Here is a 20,255-nt window from a genome sequence, read left to right on the forward strand (position 1 = left end):
GAACTAAGAGTATTCATAGAAGAATATAATACTTTTGGCAGATAACTTTCCCTCCAAGTTGCTTCATCATTTTGACCGTAGTGTTTTTGAGTCAAGACCCCATGAAAATCTTTTACTGCTCATTTGTCATTGTCACTAGTTTCCACCAGTTTCCCAGAAAACTGAGAGGTGAATTAAGGCAAGAAGTATTCGGAGTATTCTCACAAAGTTGCAGAGTAGGATGTGGGTCCACACCATCTTAAAACAGGCCAGAGCATTACCTAGGGAGCTTCCTCAGGAATGAAGACTGTGTTAGCCAGTCCCCTCAGTCGGTTTGGATGTGAGTGCTGATGTGCTGGAGGGCAGGGAGGCTCTGCAGAGGGCTCTGCACAGGCTGGATCATGGCCCAAGGCCAGCGGGGTGAGGTTCAACAAGGCCCAGGGCTGGCTCCTGCCCTTGGCTCACAACAGCCCCAGGCAGCTCCACAGGCTGGGCCAGAGGGGCTGCAAAGCTGCCACAGGAAAAGGCCCTGGGGGCTGTGACAGTGACTGAACAGGAGCCAGCAGTGCCCAGGTGGCCAAGAAGGCCAAGGGCACCCTGGGCTGTGCCAGCAATGGTGTGGCCAGCAGGACACAGGGATTGTCCCCCTGTACTGGGTACTGGTGGGGCTGCACCTCAAATCCTGTGTGCAGTTTTGGACACGACAAGGAATTGTCAGTGTTGAGACGACGGAGTGTGTCCAGAGAAGGGCAACAAAGCTCTTGAAAGGTCTGGAGCACAAATCCTGTAAAGATTGACTGGGGGAGCTGAGGCTGCTTAGGCTGGAGAAAAGGAAGCTCTGAAGAACATTAATGCTCTCTGCAGCTACCAGAAAGGAGGTTGCAGCCAGATGGGGATCAGCTTCTTCTTCCAAATAATAGAATAAGAGAGGAAGTACTCAGGTTGCTGCAGGGAAGGTTTAAATTGGATTTTGTGAAAAATTTGTTCACAGAAAAGGTTGTCAAGTGGGGATTAGCCTGCACAGGAAGTGGTTGAGTCACTACCCTGGAGGTGTTTAAAAGATATGTAGACATAGTACTGAGGGACACATTTTAGTGGTGTACTTGGCAGTGTTATGACTCGATGATCTCAAAGGTCTTTTTCAATACAGATTCTATGATTCTATGCCTTTGTGGAGGCGTGCTTGACATCACCAGCGAGCACTGCAGGGAAAGAAACATACAGTGATGTGTTCTGCTATTTATGTCAATGCACAGTATGCACAGAGAGAAAAAACAAGTTTCATTTAGAGCCTTGAGTTGCCTGCTTTTTTCCGCCTAGGATAAATACTCACTCGTAACTGTGTAAAGAAAGCTGAGGAGGGGAGTTTGAAAAGGCAGTGGATTTTAGAAAAGTGGTAGCTTTGAATCAAACATCAAGTACCCTGAGGTTTATATATCTGCTTTCAGCCTGGAGTCTTTACATAAAACATGCTAAATCTGTAAGGTTTGCAATTCGGGGTGTGTGTTTACAAAGAAAGTACACAAAATTCTCTCTCTTTGAATATAGTAGGGACAAGCAGCAGGAGGCAGTTTCTTCGTCCAGAAAATCAAATCTGTCTTAAGCTAGCATTCTGTACAAAATTAGAACTTTCTCTCCCACTCTGGATCTTTTCCAGGACCATCCATCCTTCTGGTACTTCCTTGGCTGGTTCTGGCTCTTTTTTGATTGCATTTTTGTTGGATTCATGTCACACTTACACATTTGCACCTTTATGATCTGGCCCTAACCAGTCATCTGTGTTTGCAGAATGTCCCAAGTAAAGCTTTTTGACTGGTACAGACAGGCTTTCCTTAGAACCTTGCTAGTCTGTGACTTGGATAGCAGTTTTTACTGTTTCATCTCTCACCAAACAAAAAGGTATCTTATAATTTTCATAGTGAGATTTATATGAGAGTCTATTAGCTAGCTATACTGAGGTTTGAGAACCACCAATATGTCAAATTAAAAACCCTGATAGTTACCAGCATCTTTTAACCTAGAACTGTTGTGTTTTTTAAAAGAAAATTAATTTATATATGCAGGAGTTTAACTCACAGGTTAGGTATTGAGAAGATGAATATGAACTATATACGTACATATGTAAATAGGACCATTCTTACAGATTTAGATAATTAAATGCCACAGTACTGTGAATAGGACTGATTAAATTCCCTTTGAATATGAATTAAACTAGACAAAAATTTGATTCTTAAAAATATTACACAACAAGGTTAAAAGCACTTTAGAACTTAGGTACTTTAAAATTAATTTTGTTTCACATCTCCAAGTGTCATCTTTTATGTCTAAACCTCTGTGACTCCTTCTGTGAAATGAAATGTGTGCCCAGTGTAACACTGATATATACTGACATGCTTGAAGCAGAATGGAATAAGCATTCAGCATTGTTCTGAAAAATTACTCCTGCTGATGATATACAAACCAGAAGGTAAAACAATGCAACCCGTTTGCCAAAATTGCTCTTAGCAGCAATGTCTGAGAGTCAAACCCACTCTGATTCAGTAAAACTTGGCTGCTTGGAAGTGTGGCATGTCCCTAGCAAGCCCAGTCCAGGAATCAAGAGGTTAATTAATTTATCAGTGGGAAAGGGCATGAGGAGGCTGGTGTGTTTGTCCTAAAGCAAACTGAAATTGTTAGTATACCTGAAGAGTGATTTGAAATGTTGCCTCAGAAAAATGCTTTGTAAGCTCAAGCTTTTCTAGGATTCCCTTTCAGCAAATGGATGGCAGTAATTGTCTTAGCCTCAAAATCTACTCTCCCTGTTCCTGTGATATATCCTCAGAGAAAACAGACTCACACATCACATTCCTTTGCTGGTTGTGTAAGGAGACTCTTCCTAGTGAGTACCCAACTTTCCTGGATAAAAGTTTGTAGCAAATATACCAGCTTCCTGTCCACAAAATGTTTCAGTATAATGCAAATCTAAGTCACACATTACTCGACAAATAAGGAGCTACTGATGTCTCTATAAGGTGCCCAGACACATCTATGAGCACAACTTATGTTACTTATGTAATATAATTTAATGACGTCAAGTTTGGTTTGTGGGTGGTTGTTTATTTGTTTTTCCATTCCCAGAATAGATTTGAAAATGCAGTCTGGAGCTCTTCTGAATTAAAAACCTTTCTGGCCACAGAAAATTTCACTGGGGCCAGTACAGCTTTGCAGGAGAGAAACAGGCTGGTTTGAGACAACTTTTTTGGATAGAAGTTGCTCAGAAAGCAATTTTCAGTTGTAGCTACTCCTGACCTTATAAAAACTTCAGCTGTTCTCTAAAACTTGAGAGCTGTGATGGTTACATGTACAGTACTGTGTTCCTTTGACTTTTCCCCTTCCTTTAAAATGTAAACCCATGACAGATCCTTCTATTTGTTTATCTTTCACAGCACAGAGCCATGCACATTTCTTGTCCTATACAAATGATTAATAATGTCATGACTTTTTAGGCACTGACTATGAAGAAAGGCTTCACTTCTTACCCTCTGCTTCATAATTTGGAGTCTCCCACCCCCATCCATGACACACAGGTCTGTCATTCTCTTTCACTGTCATTTCCTTCTATTTTATCTAAGTATTTCAGGGTTTTCCCCAGGAAATTCTTTTCAATTCATTTTTAGTGCTTTTAAAGGAGCAAACAAGATGAAAGCTTGAGGAAAAAAAAAATTGTCTTTCTTGACATTGTAAATATAGCTGATGTTTCCCTTTTTGTAGCTATGTGGGATGCAATCTGAGAACTATTAAGGTAAATAGCAAAAAGACTTAGTTTTACAGCACCACAGACACTGCTGAAACTGAGTGTGCTTCTAAATCACCTAAAAAGCAACACAAAATCAGAGGAACAGAATGAGGGATTTCAGTGGATATATAAAACCTAATTTCTCCTTTTCCAAGTGAGAAATGTAAAGCATTTAACTATATGTTGGTTCTTAATAATACCTTTAAAGCTAGGAATATAACTTCATTGCCTTTTTTATGGTATATATTTTTATGGTAATCATAATTTAACGTTGAATTTTTCTTACGTGAGAGGCTGTTAATGAAACTCTGGTAAAAGACGTAAGAGCAGCTTCCTTTTCTCTAGTTACTTTTGTGCAATAAACAGATGGTAAAATGTCTCTCCACGTGTTTTACTGGCACCAACAGCCTCCTGCTGACAATTTACTGAACATTGTCTTCCAAAACCCCCATCTGATAAAGAAACAGTGTGGTGCAAAAAAAAAAAAAAAGATAATCCTGTGATGATCAGGAATTCCTTCACCTTCACCTAAATCTTCCTAAAGTATGGGAATTAAATCTAACAAGAGGGAAAAATCAAGACATAGGAATCCCCCTTGTTACCATGGAAACCACCAGTTGTCTGACGAAAGAAAATAGATTTTTTTGTACTACTACCTTCATCATCTGAAGAGAACACAGTATTTTTGGAGTTGGAGAATCACAGGATAAGTGAGGTTGGAAGGGACCTCTGGAGGTCATCTAGTCCAACACCTTGTTCAAAATGGATCTGAGTAGATCAGGTGCCTGAGGTTGTCAGTTGAGTTTTGAGTATCTCCCAGGGATGAAAACTCCACCATCTCCCAGGGAGATCTGCTCCAATGCAGAGGAATTCTCCAATGAAAACATTTTTTTACCCCTGTGTTCTGATTTGTTCCTTTGCACAGGAACAAAAGCTTTGCAAAGTGTGGTGCAGCTACCTCATTATAGGAGTCAGTATGTTTGGGAGCAGGGACATTTGAGCTGCTAAAGGTTCATTTTGATTTCTTGATTTTTCTTTTAATTTCTTTTAAAAATATTTTTACCTGTTTCTTTTAATTTATTTTAAAATATTTTTACCTGTTTCTTTTAATTTCTTTTCTGGTTTTTACCATGCTACTTATATGCAGTTAAAACTTTACGTTTGTGATGTCCACTTGACGTGGTACTGTCTGAAATCTCAAAAGATGTGAGAAGGGTAAATGGAAAGACAAAAGGCCATGAAAGGAGACCTGTACTCACTGTCTTATGGCTCCTGCTAGTTGGCTCAACAGGGATATGAAACACATTTTTCAGTCAGAATGCTATTTTTCTTTACTGGCCAGGTTTCCTGGCTGCCTGAAGCCTCTGGAAGGGCACTATGTGTTCTCCTTTTCTGAAAAGAAAGATTTTTTTTTTGTGCTTGCAAAGTCAAGACGTGTGATAGAAGATGCTGTTTAATCACTGCTAATAGACAACAGTGTGCAAAGCCACTATTCAGGAAAGAGGTCTTTAATTTCAGCTAAAATATAGTAAACTTCAACCACAATGAAAACCTTTATTGACTTCTAGGAATTTCATTATTTGGCCAAAACAAGGGTTAATTTTTCTTCATGGAAGACAGAACATACTTGGGGAAATATTCATTAAAAATATAGTTTTCTGCCAAAGACCAGTTTAGCCAGAAAATATTTTCAGTCTATTGGCTGAGGGTAGGTGTGGTGAGTCCCTAGAACCTAGTTGAAAATTAACTCATGCCCTTTAAAAGTAAAGACAGAACTGATGACCCTAATGTACCCTTTTTGTAATGCCCCAAGGCACTCCTAATAAAATGTCTGCTTGCAAACTGCTATTGAAACTTTTGTTGCAGTTATTCAAATAAATATTTCAGGTGTATGTTTGAATATCCAACATTATATTAATAACAATGAACGGTAAAAATATAATTATCATAAAAATATTTAATAATATATAATAATGAAATTATTATATTATTATATACTCATTCTATAAATTTAATGAATTAGTATGATATATTTATTATACAATATAATATTTAATAATACTGTGTTTTATGTAATATGTAATTATATATATATAAAATTATTATTGTTGTCATTATTATTGTTCTTATAAACCACACCAACAGTGTGGAAGGTCCATTTATTTCCTTACAAGTCCCTATAATAAAGGAGACCAACACAGTTTACAAAAGTTAATATTGTTGTGTGATAAATGCAACATCCATGTGACCTCACGGATGACTCTTGTGCTCTAAGAAATCTCCATTGCATTCTTTCTCAGGATGTTGTACTTACTTCCTTGAATTTTGCAGAAAAAGTATTAGAATTCCAGCTCTTGTATCATCCTTGCATGACATCAGTTCCTGCAAATCCCTTATTAACACATATCTGAGTAGTTCCCATTTGAATTTGTGTATACATTTCGTGCTATTCAGCTAAAAATCACTTAATTTTGCACCTGTGCCTTCCTCAGTTTAAATAATGTGCACATATTTCTCCTTCCTGCTATTGTTCTTCCATATAGGAAAAGTAAGAAGATCCACAGTGGGCACCTTGTAAAGGAAATTACATTAATGTATATTGGAAAACTGCATGAGTAATAAATGACTTAGCATGGAGAAGTCAATGTGTCTTGGTGTCAGTTTGCCTCTTAATTGGAAAAGGATGACTGTTTATGTTGCATAGCTGCTTATTCTCATGGAAACTACATTCCCTCCAATCTCATACAACACAGGAGTAATTTAAAGAGTACAAGTTCCAAAAACTTTGTTTTTAAAGCATTAGTAGAAAGGTATTGGAACAGTTAAACATTTTTTATTGTGGAGTCTGAAGCATATCTAGTCAACCCTGTAGCAAATGTGAGGGGGAACATCAGTACTCTCTGGACAAGCTGCAGATTCCACAGACACCAGCCCTTATAGCTGAGCACCCTAAATAGGTTGGGAAAATAACATTTTCCTACAATGATATAAGACCTTGGAGAGAACATTAAGAAAATAATTCCTTCAGTGATGAAACTTTTGTAACTAAGGTGACGTATTAAGGTCTATTTTTAGTCCTGCTACAGAGACAAGGTGCAAGAACAGGGAACTCTGACTTTCTGATTTGGCATCTAGTGAAGAAAAGTTTCAGTTTTGTTCACTGGAATATGTTTGTACAGCATGTGAGCATTCTTCAGACATTTCAGGAGTTTTTCGAAGCACAATGTTGCTCATTTCGTATTTGACTCCTGGCTGCTGAGAACCATGGACACCAAACTTGGGACACCAGTACAAAACAGTATAATGTATTCAGAATAGAAAACTCCATCATGTTTAGCACATATGATGGTGTTTTTGCATTTTTTTTATTTAGCATTTCAATAAAGTGTTTACTCAAGGGTAAAGAAGTCAAGAGAAGTAAATATATGTAACCACAAAATCCTTCTAATTGTTCTTTTATGCGTAAAGGTAGATAATTGAAGATCACTATAACCTCTGGGGCATCTTTAAAATCATACTTAAACAACTTTTAGCATTATTCTGTACTTCCATTACTGCTTGAAACTTCAAAAAATGAAATCAAATGCAAAAAGTGCAATCACTGCACTAGAACAACAATTTATGAAATTCTTTAGAGTAAACATTCACACTCTAAATGACAGAGAGCATATATTTATTTTATCAGTGTCACAGTAAGAAAAATTTTAGTTTTGTTAACACAAGTTAGTAAGAAGTTTTTACCCAAGAATGTGTTTCGTCAATGTTCTGTCTTCTGATGGCTGAAACTAAGGTCATAGTCCCATTAAGTTGTAAAAGCAGTAGAGGGGTTTAAGCAGACCATCTTCTAAGTACTTAAAAGTTTATTGCAGCCAGTAGATGCCTGTTCTGTCAGCAAATACAGCACAGAATTCAGCAGGTATGCAGTACAAACGAAAGGTTGTATTTACCTGCAAGGTAGGTATCCATAACAGCAATATTTTTGTACAGGTGTTGAACAGAGAGAAGAATCATGGTAAAAATACCTCTTGTGGGTTGATGCTGGTGCCAGGCACCCAGCAAAGCCACTCACTCACTCCCCTCTGCAAACTGCCCAGAGGAGAGAAAATTTAATGAAGGGCTCGTGGGTTGAGATAAGGACTGGGAAAGATCCCCCACCAAACACCACCACAGGCAAAACAGGCTCAACTTAGAGATATGAAGTGAATTCATTATTTAAAAAAATCAGAGCAGAATAATGAGAAGTTAAATAAACCCTTAAAAACACGTTCCCCCCACCTCTCCCTCCTTCCCAGCTCCACCTCCCACCCCAGTGCACAGGGAGAGAGGGAATGGGGGTTGTGGTCAGTTCATGACCTGTGGTTTCTCCACTGCTCAGGAGAGGAGTCCTTCCCTGCTGCACCCTGGGGTCCCTCCCATGGGACACAGCTCTCCATGAACTCCTCCAGGGTGGGTCCCTCCCAGGGCAGCAGTCCTCCCCAAACTGCTCCTGGGGTGCAGCCCCTCAAGGAGAGCTGCTCCAGCCTGGGGCAGGGCCCCTCTCTCCACGGGGTCACAGCCTCCTCTCAGGCATCCTCTGCTCCAGCCTGGGCTGCTCCAGGGGCTGCAGGTGGATCTCTGCATTCCAGTGGATCTCTGCATTCCCATGGATCAACATGGATCTCCATGGGCTGCAGGGGGATCTCTGCATTCCCGTGGATCTCTGCATTACCATGGATCCCCAGGGGCTGCAGGAGAATCTCTGCATTCCCTTGGATCTCCAGGGGCTGTGGGTGGATCTCTGCATTCCCATGGATCTCCATGGGCTGCAGGGGAATCTCTGCATTCCCTTGGATCTCCAGGGGCTGCAGGTGGATCTCTGCATTACCCTGGATTTCTGCATTCCCATGGATCTCCATGGGCTGCAGGGGGATCTCTGCATTCCCACGGATCTCTGCATTCCCGTGGATCTCCAAGGGCTGCAGGTGGATCTCTGCATTCCCGTGGATCTCCAAGGGCTGCAGGTGGATCTCTGCATTCCCGTGGATCTCCAAGGGCTGCAGGTGGATCTCTGCATTCTCACAGATCTCCATGGGCTGCAGGGGAATCTCTGCACCTGGAACATCTCCTGCCCCTCCTTCTCCACTGACCTCGGTGTCCACAGGGTTGTTCTTCTCACACGTTCTCACTCTGCTCTTCTCTGGCTGCAATTACAACTGTGCCAATGCAACAGCTTTGTCCTTTCTTCTTAACTCTGTTATCACAGAGGTGTTACCATAATTTCTAACTGGCCCAGCCTTGGCCGGTGGCACATCCATCTTTGGAGCCACCAGGAACTGGCTCTGCCAGACATGGAGGAAGCTTCTGGCAGCTTCTCAGAGTAGCCACCTCTGTGGCCCACCTGCTACCAAAACCCAGGCCATGCAAACCTAATAAATCACCTAAAATATGGCAAGTAGTTGGACTAAGGCTTACTGGGTCAATAACAAACATGCAGTTGTCCCAACACGTCAGAAATATTAACTACACTCCTCCTTACATCCAAAGCATGTAAAGAATAATTCTAAGTCATGCAATGGACACAGTAAATTTTAGGTAACTATTGCCTAGATGAAACATGGTTTCCTAGTGGTTCGGGGTTTGTTTGTTTGGGGTTTTGTTGTGGTGGGTTTGTTGGTTAGGGGTTTTTGCACGTTTGTTTGTTTGTTGTTGTTTGGGCTGTTGGTTTTTTGTTTGGTTGTTTTTTGTGGTTTTTTTGTTTTTTGGGTTTTTTTTCTTCAGGGGGTTGCTTTGTTTTGTTTTTTTCACTGTATGAACAGATTTTGTTCTGTGGAATATCCAGTGTGCACTTTGGGTGCCTAGCTGGAAAAGGTTTCTCCTCTGTAGATACAGTTTGCTCTAACTGGTCACTTTGTATGTGACACAGAGGATTTTGAGATACAGCTCTTTTTTCGTTGCCTGAAAAGTTCTTGACTTCTTGCTTTGTCGTGCCTTCATTTGCCTTCTGCTTTTGTTGATTCCACGTGATGATGATATCTGTATTTCCAGGTCTGATTCCAGATGCAAATGCTTTGTAATACTGTGAGCTGATCTCACATTATTTAATTTACCGTATTTCAAAATGCACACGCAATTACCTGGTCCCATGAAACAGCAAAATGCCATTCTGTGGATTTGCCCAGTTTCTGTCCATGCTGCTGAAATTTATAGCCTACAACCACAGCGTAAAGTCAAGGCAGACAAAAAGATGTTCTATGCCAGAAGAGCAGTGTCACATCCATCATTAAGGAGAGGAAGTGCACAAAGCACCAGCTGGAGTATGCAAGTAGAACATTTTTTTTACTCAGAAAGCCCTTTGGCCTTGCTAGCTTTCAAATACTTGAATTCATCAGTAAACTTAAGTCTAGCCTTAGCTTTGCAGAAAAAGACACAGATGGGTCCAGATGTAGCAAGACACATTTACCACTGTTTTGCTGCAAAAAATTGGTGAATTCAGGGTTTCAATTCAGTCCATACATGTAAAGGAACAAGAGACAATAAAGATTGGCTGCAATTGTGAAATGCATGAAGGAAATCCCTTCATAGCAAGGTGAAAGACTCTGCCTCTTCTCTTACCTGGCAGAGCAGGAGGAGTGTGCTTATCAATAACACTGCCCCCATAAAGAGAGACAAATCCATGTGCAGAGATAAAGCTCAATACAGGGAGAACTGCTTCCTTGAAGCTCAGGGCATACCAAAATAACCTTGCCAATAATGAGGCATAAATCTTAAAAAAAAAAGAAAAGAAAAGAAAAAAGAAAAAAAGAAAAAAAGAAAAAAAGAAAAAAAAGAAGAAAAGGAAAAAAAAAAAAAAAAAAAGAAGTGGCATTTATTGACTCACACAATGAGGAAGAAAAGTTAGATTAGACCAGGCCAAAATTAGGTTTGTGCAATAAATGGCAAATCTGCTGTGAATTTTTCTACACTTCTGGAGTGAATTTGTCTCTATTACTCAAAAACGCAGTTTTGAGAAATGTCTGATTTTCTCTGTTTTATACTTCCATTTGTCCCCTAAAGGTCATTTAGAGAAACAGGAAGCATTTTCATGTATTAAGGTTCTGCTTATTGTTTAAATAATAGCATTTGCTGAGCTGGCCCTTTAAACACATTTACAAGGTCTACAGACTGGGTGCTTGGTGTTGGAGCTCAGTGAAAAACTCTCTTACAGCAGAATTAATCAGAGCTGAAATGAAGCAAAGTGGCACACAGTAATTTACACCAATGGGTCTGACCTTTAAATTTTCTGGAGTTTCTACCAAAGTCCAGGTGCTTCATGTATCTGAATGAAATAATCTGAGATACTGTGATACAAAATTAGTTCTATTTCAAGAAAATGTACATTTTATGGAAGTTGTCAGATTAATTGTCAAGATTTCAGGATCTTTGGATTTATAAGGCATGTAAGAAAAATACAAAATCACACTGCTCCCCATCATCCTTTCACACATACATTTCTGGCTCAAGGAAGAGCTTTGAAGTAAACCACCCTGGTTAGGTACACTCAGGGTGACTTGACTGTGACTTGAGTCAACTGCCAAGAGCTTTTAATTAATTTCACAGCAGGAAGTCACAAGATGCCATATAGCTGCCAGCCAAAACTACCAATACCAATTTTAAGGAAGGCATCCAGTCTGAAGTGCTTCATTTCTGGGACACCTTACCTTGTTCAATTTTCTGAGCTAGCAGGCAGCAGAAAATCCATGTGAAAAACAGTACCTAAAATTCTATCCCAAAATTTCCAGGGACAGTCTCCATAAAACTGAGGCAAATATCAACATTTTGGATATAAGTACACATTTGTCCATAAAATATATGGAATAATCCCTTTACATGAATATTACTTCTTAGACCCTTGGTGTTTCTGGCTAGAAGCTGAGGAATCAGGATGGCTAAATTATCTCTGGTGTTTCTAAGGAACAGATTTCAGTTCTCACGTGAGTTTTTGGTTATGGTCACAGCTTCATTTTGAGAATACACCTCTACTTGCACTCAGAATCAGAGAGAGATGGCAGACTCTCATGCTATTCACAGGAAATTTTCTAAGGTATTGCATAGTAGACCTGATTCAATTATTCAGCATTACAATAATTTTCAATGTGTTTCCTTTTAAATGTGTGTATTTTTGGAAGCATACTGGGCTACTTAATAGGCTATCATGGGTGTTGAAAGAACTGGGAAACATTCTTGGCATAATGCAAACCAGATGATTTGTTATTACCCTTACTCATTTCTTTTATTTGCCCTGATTGACACCAGGAATTGTGACTGGAACCAGGATAGGAAAACAGCTCTGATGAAGCAAACACACAGTGATGTCCTTTCCTTCTCCCAGGAAAAAGCAGGTTTTGTTTCTTCTCCCCCTGTTTTCATGGGTCTCCTTTCTGAGTGTGCAAGTTTAAGAACAGAAATATTGAGAAACCAAACAGAAGAACAGAAGAGTATGACTCTGACTTGCTGCTCCCAGGCTGCCTGCAGAAGTGTCTAGACTAAGTACAGGAGCAGTCTTGCTCAAAACACACACTAAAGGCCTGACTTAATATTTATAGAAAAGACCTTGAATATTTGCAAGACAAAACCCACACGTGTAAGTTATTCCCTGCAGCTAACGGGAAGACTTTCACCTTTTAAGCATGGAGGTGAACAAAACATTGCAGCAACATGCATGATAATAGGGAAATTGAACACAGTTTTAGACCTCTTGCTAAGTTTTAGGGGAGCAATAGGACCAAGCACAACACAGTGGAGGAACAAAATCACACCTGGCTGTGTGTGTGAACAGGAGAGAAAAGAAACACACTGACATGTCACCTTGGGACTGGAGCAAACATCTGACGGCTCAGATTGGGAGAGAAAACAGCTTGCTGTTTGGGCATCCAAACCTGAGTGAAGAGGAGACAGCACAGCAAGACCAATACTACTTCTAATCTTGTAGCAAACTCTCACTCAGGAATAATCAGAGCCATACTGGGATACTGCTTCTTTCTGATGCTATTTTGGCAGTGTGAAAAGTCTTTTCTTGATCTGGACCTTTCTAGATATGTCTAGGTATGGAAAAAGCTCATCAGAAAAATATCCTTTGGAAAAACACCATGAACACTCCAGTCCCTAGGACTTAAAGCAAAAAAAGTGTGTAAGTATTCCACTGGATGACTCTCGTGGGAAGTACTGACTTGGCTCAGGAAGTTGTACATATACTCTGACCCTAAGGAAAAGATATTTCAAAAGAATAGTGTAAATATCAAAAGAACATTAATGAAGCAAATGGGACCTGAAATTTGTGTACTATTTTTTGTAGAGATTCACCTGTAACAGAAGGTAACTGATTGTATTTGCCCAGTAGGTAAGAAATAGTCTGTGGGCAGAATACAATGGAGCAGCAAAATCACCTGTCAGTGCAAGAATAGCTCTTTGCTCCTCCACTCTCTGGAGACCACAGGATACTTTTAGGCACTTCAACTTAGGGACAAAACAATAAAAGCTAGTTACTATTGCAAGCACTAATTTGGGGTGGTTATCAGCCCATACTTAATACACTCACAGTAATTTTAGATGTAGGCAAGAACAGCAGCAAACTGTAATCATGTGCAAAGCATGAAAGTTAACTGAAAATACACGCTTCTTGAATAAAAAGTGAAAGAACAAAGTTGATTTCACTGGTAAAAAAGGGAGCTACATGCACATGGCTATAATTGCACAGGGAAGGCTTTTAACTTCCTTCCTTTGGTGATATTTCATGCTATTGTCTGCAGATATGTAATGGGGGGTGGGACAAGGTGACCTCCAGAAATCTCTCCCATTGTGAGTTACTCTATAGTTCAGTGCTTAGTTTTAAAGAAATAATTAAAAAATAAACCCAAAGCAAACAAACAAACAAACAAGCAAGCAAGCAAACAAACAAACAAACAAAAAACCACAACAAAACCCCCAAAATAGAGGTGTCACTAAGATAGTTACAAACACATGTGAAAAAAAGGAAAAATCTAATAGTAGTTTTTGGTAATGTGAATATTACAAGGCACCACACTTTCGCCATCACAGTCTTCAAGGTAGGAAACGACTTTGTCTGGAAATGCACAGAAGATAAAGATAGAAGACAACTCAAGGGAGAAATGCCTTGCAGTCCAACCAGTCAAGCCCATGCACCACTGCACGTGGTGTAAACTCTCAGGCCTGAAAGTTGACATGCTGATGTTTTCATGACTGTCCAAAAAGTGCTGCATTAGGGCAACAGACAGTGCAGGTTCTTTCCTAAATTCAAGCAAATGCTTTTCTTAGCATTTTGAGAGAATTTTTTCAAAACTTATTTGCCAATGCTTACAAATCTTAAACCCTTCCAAAGGGTAGTAAAAGTGCAGCAGAGCAAATTTTGTGGTCTGAATTTCCCCTGAAAGTACCTAACCACTATGGCAATTCTGTAGATGTATCATCCTTTCTCCATCACAGTTCTCTTTTTCTGTCATTCTGATGTGAGAACTGATAAAGCTTCAAACATAAAGGAGAAGTTCCTAACAATGTCTCTGCCTTTTATTTCTCCTTTTTATTCCTCCCTTCCCTTTACCCCTCCCCAAGTGATGGTATTATAGAGAAGGAGGACGAGAAGTTTCCTAAACTATTTTGCTCATGTTTAAGCATAAACTTAGGACTTTTAAAATTCTGTAAAGTGAATTTGTGAACTAATTCTCTTTCCTGTTCTAACAAATTATGCTGGACTCTCTGTCTCCAGTTCTGCAGCACACGGTGGCTGAAAGGACTGCAGGACCACTCTTTCTAACAGTTAAGTCAGCAACAACAACAACAAAATTTAAAATCTTGCCATCCAGAGCAAGAATAATTTACTGTCATAAAACTGAATGAAGAGTTAGAGCATTAGCAAATATTTATGGATGGAATATTTGCAAAGGGGTTGTTACTTGGTGTCCTGGTTTGGCCTGAGGTAGAATTAATTCTCACCTCAGTGGCTGGCATGGAGCTGTGATTTGGATTTGTGCTGAGCCCACGGTTGATAATACAGAGATGTTTTTGTTGCTGCTGAGCAGGGCTTGCACAGAGCCAAGGCCTTTTCTGCTTTTGGTGCTGCCACACTGGGGAGGGGACTGGGGGTGCCTGGGAGGAGACACAGCCAGGACAGGAGACCCCAAGTGACCAAAGGGATGTTCCAGACCATGGGGCACCAGGCTCAGTGTGTAAAGTGGGGGAAAGAAGGAAGAGGGGGATATTTGGAGTGATGGAGTGTGTCTTCTTAGATTACCATCATATGTGATGGGGCCCAGCTCTCCTGGAGAGGGCTGAGCACCTGCCTGCTCATGGGAAGCCCTGAATTAATTCCTTGTTTTGCTTTGCTTGTGTGCACAGCCTTTGCTTTCCCTACTAAACTTTCTTTGTCTCAGCCCATGAGTTCTCCAGCTTTCATCCTTCCAATTATTTTGCTAATCTCTCTGGTGGGGGAGTGTGTGAGCAGCTGTGTGGGGCTTGGCTGCTGCCTGGGGTTAAACCATGGGAATTCTCACTCAGCTGTTTCAAGTGTTACTATTAAGTTATCTTTTCCAATATTCTTTTCTAAGTTTTTCCATCAAGATTGGTGCTGCCAAGTCCCCTGATACACAACATATCCAGTTCCCACAGTAAATGGGTTAATTTGCTAGCCTGAATTGCCTAGCAGCCACAAGAGTAGTGATTTTTTATTTCATTTTGGTGTTGCAGTTTCTGCTGGATATGGGTGAGCCCCTAATCTCTCTTGAGGCACCTCACACAGATCAGCAGAAGTGAGACTCCACAAACATCCCTCAACTGCAAAGAAACTGAAAACAGGGACTATCTTACCACTTAGGAATCTGGACACAAAACTTTCAAATTGCAGTCAATCTAGAACACGAACCTTGGAAAAACCACCTTAATGAAAACTAAGAGGGTAATTTATTTTCTGTGGCAGGTGCTGGAGTGGATACAGGGGCTGCCTCCTGCAAGCACACATCCCCTTGTGATGGAATTAGCCAGACCAGCTATCATCACAACTATTTGTAGAGCACATGGTTGTCATATGATTTGGGAATTTGCACTGCTATATTCTGGGTAGAAAAGGGGCAACAGAGAGGCCAGGAAGTCCAGAACTTCCATTTTAACTCATAACCCTGACATCTCAAGTGATCACTGGTGCCAGCATAATTACCAGTCTCAGTATCAAAGAGACTAAAAAGAGAACCTTTTCTGTACAATTGTGCAGAAGACAGCTATATATCATGGTGTTCTGGGAATTCAAAAATTTAATTTGTTTCTCAAAAGACAGGATAGTCAGTAGGTCATCCAGGTGTATAACAGAACAATTCAGTTTGAAATTACCTCCAAATCCCAGCTCAGAGCAGGTCTAACCAAGTCAAGTTTCTTAGGGAAAAATCCAGGTTCCTGGTGAGTCTTGAAGGCCTCCAAGAACAGAGATTTTACATCCTCTTTGGGTAAACTCTTTCAGTATTTGATCTCCCTCATGATAACTTATTTTATCCCAGTACCTGACCAGAATGTCTCATGTTTCAACTTGTGGCCATTGTGCCCAATCCTATCATGCATTTCTGAGAATAGCCTAGCTCTACCATCTCTTTGTCATCTGATCAGGATGCTGTAGACAGGAATAAGGTTTTCTCAAAGCCTTCTCATTTTAGGGCTGAGCAAACTCATTTCTCTCAGCCTTTTTTTCCTCTGACAAGCTTGGTGGCAAAAAGGCAGAGTTCCTCAGTCTTCTCCCTGTCATTTATCACTAGTTCCCCTGTCCCACTGACCAGCAGGGCCACATTCTCCTTAAACTTTCTTTTGCTGCCAGTATCCTCAGAAAAGCCCTTTATTGCCATCCTTCACATTCTTTGCTAGTTTCAAGTGCAACTAATCTTTGGTTTTCCTGACTTTATTTCTGAATGCACAGGCAATGCTCCTCCTTGGTAGCCTGCCCTGCTTCCACCTTCTGTGTGCATCTTTTCTGTGCTTGAACTCAGTCAGGAGCTCTGCATTAATTTTGGCCCTTTGCCATCTTGCTTGACTTCATACACATTGAGACAGATCATTCCAGTGCTCTGAGAATGTTGCCTCTCAAGATCAACCAGATCATCCCACACATTTTCATTCTGGGGTAGTTTCCTACAGGAAGCTAGAGGTAAGTCTCTGAACATGCCCATCCTTCTCTTCTGAAGTTCTGGATCTAGATTACTCCTCTCAGGATCTTAAATGTCACGCTTTTGACTCCACAAGAATCACTGCAGCAAACAATGCTGCCCTTTACACCATCCAGCAATTTATGAGTCACAGGTCCAAGAGAGCATCTTCCCTCATCCATTCCTCTGTCACATGCACTAAGATACTACCCTCAGTACTTTCCAGAAATCTCTTAGACAGATTGTGTCCAGCTATACTGTCCTTCAGCAGGATGACTAAGGCCCAGATAGGAACTAGGGTCTGTGACTGAGACATTCTCCAGCTGCTTAAAGAACGCTTCACCTGTGTTTGTGTGTGCATGCACCTTCTTTATTAGGCAGGATGCAGCAGATAACCACTGAAGCATCCCTGTCCTCTGGTCCTCACTCAAAAGCTCTCTATTCACTCATCACCTGCCCCAAGGCAAAATCCATGCACCTGCTTTATACAGAGCTCAACCCCTCCTCTTTGCCATCCTTACCCACCCTGTCTTCTCTGCATCCCTCCACGGCAGCACTGTAGTCTTGAGAGCTACCCTACATCACCACAATCCTAACAAGGTCCTAGATCTACAGCTGTACACACCATCCTCCTGCTTATCCCTTATGCTCACAGATCTGTGTACAAGCATTTGAGAGGGGCCTTAAGATGCTTTTACAGGGAAGTGAGAGAGCCTTCCCTGTCAGGCTGTTTGGCACACTCAGCTGCACTTTCTCTCCTGTGCCCTCAGTTCTCTCCATGTTGTGGTGACCCTTCCTGGCATACCTCAAGTGAAGCCACCCTCAGGTTGGGAAGCTTGTTTGCAAAGACTCCCTCTGTCAAACATACCCCAACCCAACCATGTTCTCACTGTGACTGTGCTCACAGAAGCCAAAAGGCTTCTGTGGGATCAGCCTTGCAGCCAAGCTTTGACACTCTGTCACACACTTAGACTTTTCCCTCTCTCCTGGTGAGGATCTGACAGACATCATCTGTTCCACTTGCCCTTTACCCTCCTCTCAAGTGTAGCCACCCCTAATGTCCTGCAGGTTGCTCTCAGCAGCACTGCAGGTGCCCAATGGAAGATCTGCAAAGGGTAAAAATCCAAAGGATAAACAAGCCTGGGCAGCACCCCCACACTTTCCAGACTGGCTGCTGGATTACTGCCTTTATCTCCTTAGGAAGGGGTCTCCTTTAACTAACAGAGGGCTTTTATCCTTCATGCAGGCACAAGGTTCAGACCCATTGATGCCACACATCCAATCTGTGTGCATGGTCCCTAACACAACTTCCCTCTAATATCAGTGCTCCTGCACTTATTTTGAATTGCTGCTTGGAGCAAGAACTTTGAAGCTGACTTTACTTAGTGATACAGAAGGGTACCACACACAAGGGTTTGTAGTTAAAGCACCTGTACTTGTTAAAAGCAGCATCTCTGTCTTGGGAGTTGAAGTCAGACTATCTCAGTCTTTACTGCGCATGCTGCTGAATTATCAGGAGATCGAGACAAATGCACAAAGGCACAACAAAAGCCCCTGAAGATCTACAGCCAGGTATCTTCAATAGAACAAGCAGAGATAGGTAAAAAAACCATCTCTATATTTCACATTACAAGACATGGGACCGGTAGTACCAGTAGCAGTTTTAAATCTCCCTCATTCATCTTGCTGCTTACATTTATCATCCTGATGAAAAGACTTGAAAAGTAGTCTGCCAGTAAGGAACCAGGCATTTTCTGAGTTCAAAATGCTGTTCATACACAGCAGGTTAAAAGAAACAGAAGATGAAGGTGGTGAATGACATCTCCTTTTAAAAACTTATTCTAAGGAGAATGTGACAGCAGAAGGGCTTGTAAGGAGTCAATCCAGATGAAGTTTAAAAACAAACGAGTCTCTTATTTCACAAACAAAATTTTTTAGAAGGATGCAAACCTGAAGCAACTTAAAAGAAAGTCCAAAACAAAGTTATGTATCCTTAGACTGATGCACAGTAGGTCTGCATCCTTCCTATACTGCTGCAAACTTCTAACAAATCTTTGTTCCATGTTTATTAAACTTGTTTAGAAGGTTCATTAAATATGTGAATGCTCTTCTTGAGGCCTGAAAGCTTTCGTGAGCTCTCCTGCAATGACTAAGCCTTTCACGTTCCTTTTTATTGTGTTGAAGAAGAAAATTAACTTGAGAGATGCACAAAAAAAGGTGAACCTTCCTCACCAAGACTAAAAATGTTTGTGGAAAGAAATATGAAAAACAACAAAGTATTAACTGATGGAGAAAGCAGAAGCATCTACAGCAGAGGAATGTCAGTCCTTTGAAGATTGCACACAATCCAGATCCTTTCTGAATGTAAAAATGAATGCTTTTAAAATTCAGGATGGAAAAGTGATCCAGCTTTCTCTTAAAGGTAGAGCAATGTAAGAATTTTGAATTGTCATTGGTGTACAAGAAGCAGCATCAACAGCCTGTCATCTAGATCACTGATTAGGATTTCCACAGAACATTGTAAACACTACACAGTGATCATTGACACGGGTTATTTCAATAAATGCTGTCAGTTTCAAAGTAAGTGCAAACTGTAAATCTCTAGGTTCATAGTCATCACCATTACCAACAATTCGAGGCAGCTTTGTGTTGCCTGGATTTTCCATTTTAAGTTGGAAAACGCACACATTAAACATAGGACAAACCACTCACTCTGCCCCGCCCTTACACAAGTGACACTGCAGGCCATCCCTGGAAATCACGTTGGCAGGAGAGGACGGTCAAGAAACGCCACCTGCTGTCTCCTGGATCGCTGTTCCCAAAGGCTGCTGCCGGGCAAGGACATGCACAAAACCCCATGTCTCATTTTACTGGAGGAAGAACGTTTGAGTATGACAAAGAGCAGTCCTTTTCCACACAAGAATACCCCACAGATCCTCACCACAGCTCCTTACAACACATAAAATTTTAAGCAGCACTTCCTACTCTCTTGCTGTGAAACCTGGAGAAAAAAAAAATGCAGCAATTCACTTTGAAATATAAATGTCTTGGGTTATTTTTTTCAGATTGTTAAAAAAAAAAAAAAGTTAATTGATTTTAAGAATGTTGACTTCTATTTGAGTTGAAGGCTCATCACTGATGAAAACTGAGTATCAACTGCAGTAACAGTGCACATCCTGTTCTCTGAGTCTCTCTCCAGAAGTGCTGTCTAGTATCTCAGCCCTTGACATTCCAGCCACTCTATTCCAGCAAAACTCCTGAACATTTTCTTATCTTTAGACAAGTTTGGGTTCCTGATCTTCGGTGCTGGGATACCAGGAGTCAACACCACCTAAGTACATTCAATTAAG

Source organism: Prinia subflava, chromosome Z, assembly GCF_021018805.1.
Source record: "Prinia subflava isolate CZ2003 ecotype Zambia chromosome Z, Cam_Psub_1.2, whole genome shotgun sequence".
NCBI classification, from domain to species: domain Eukaryota; kingdom Metazoa; phylum Chordata; class Aves; order Passeriformes; family Cisticolidae; genus Prinia; species Prinia subflava.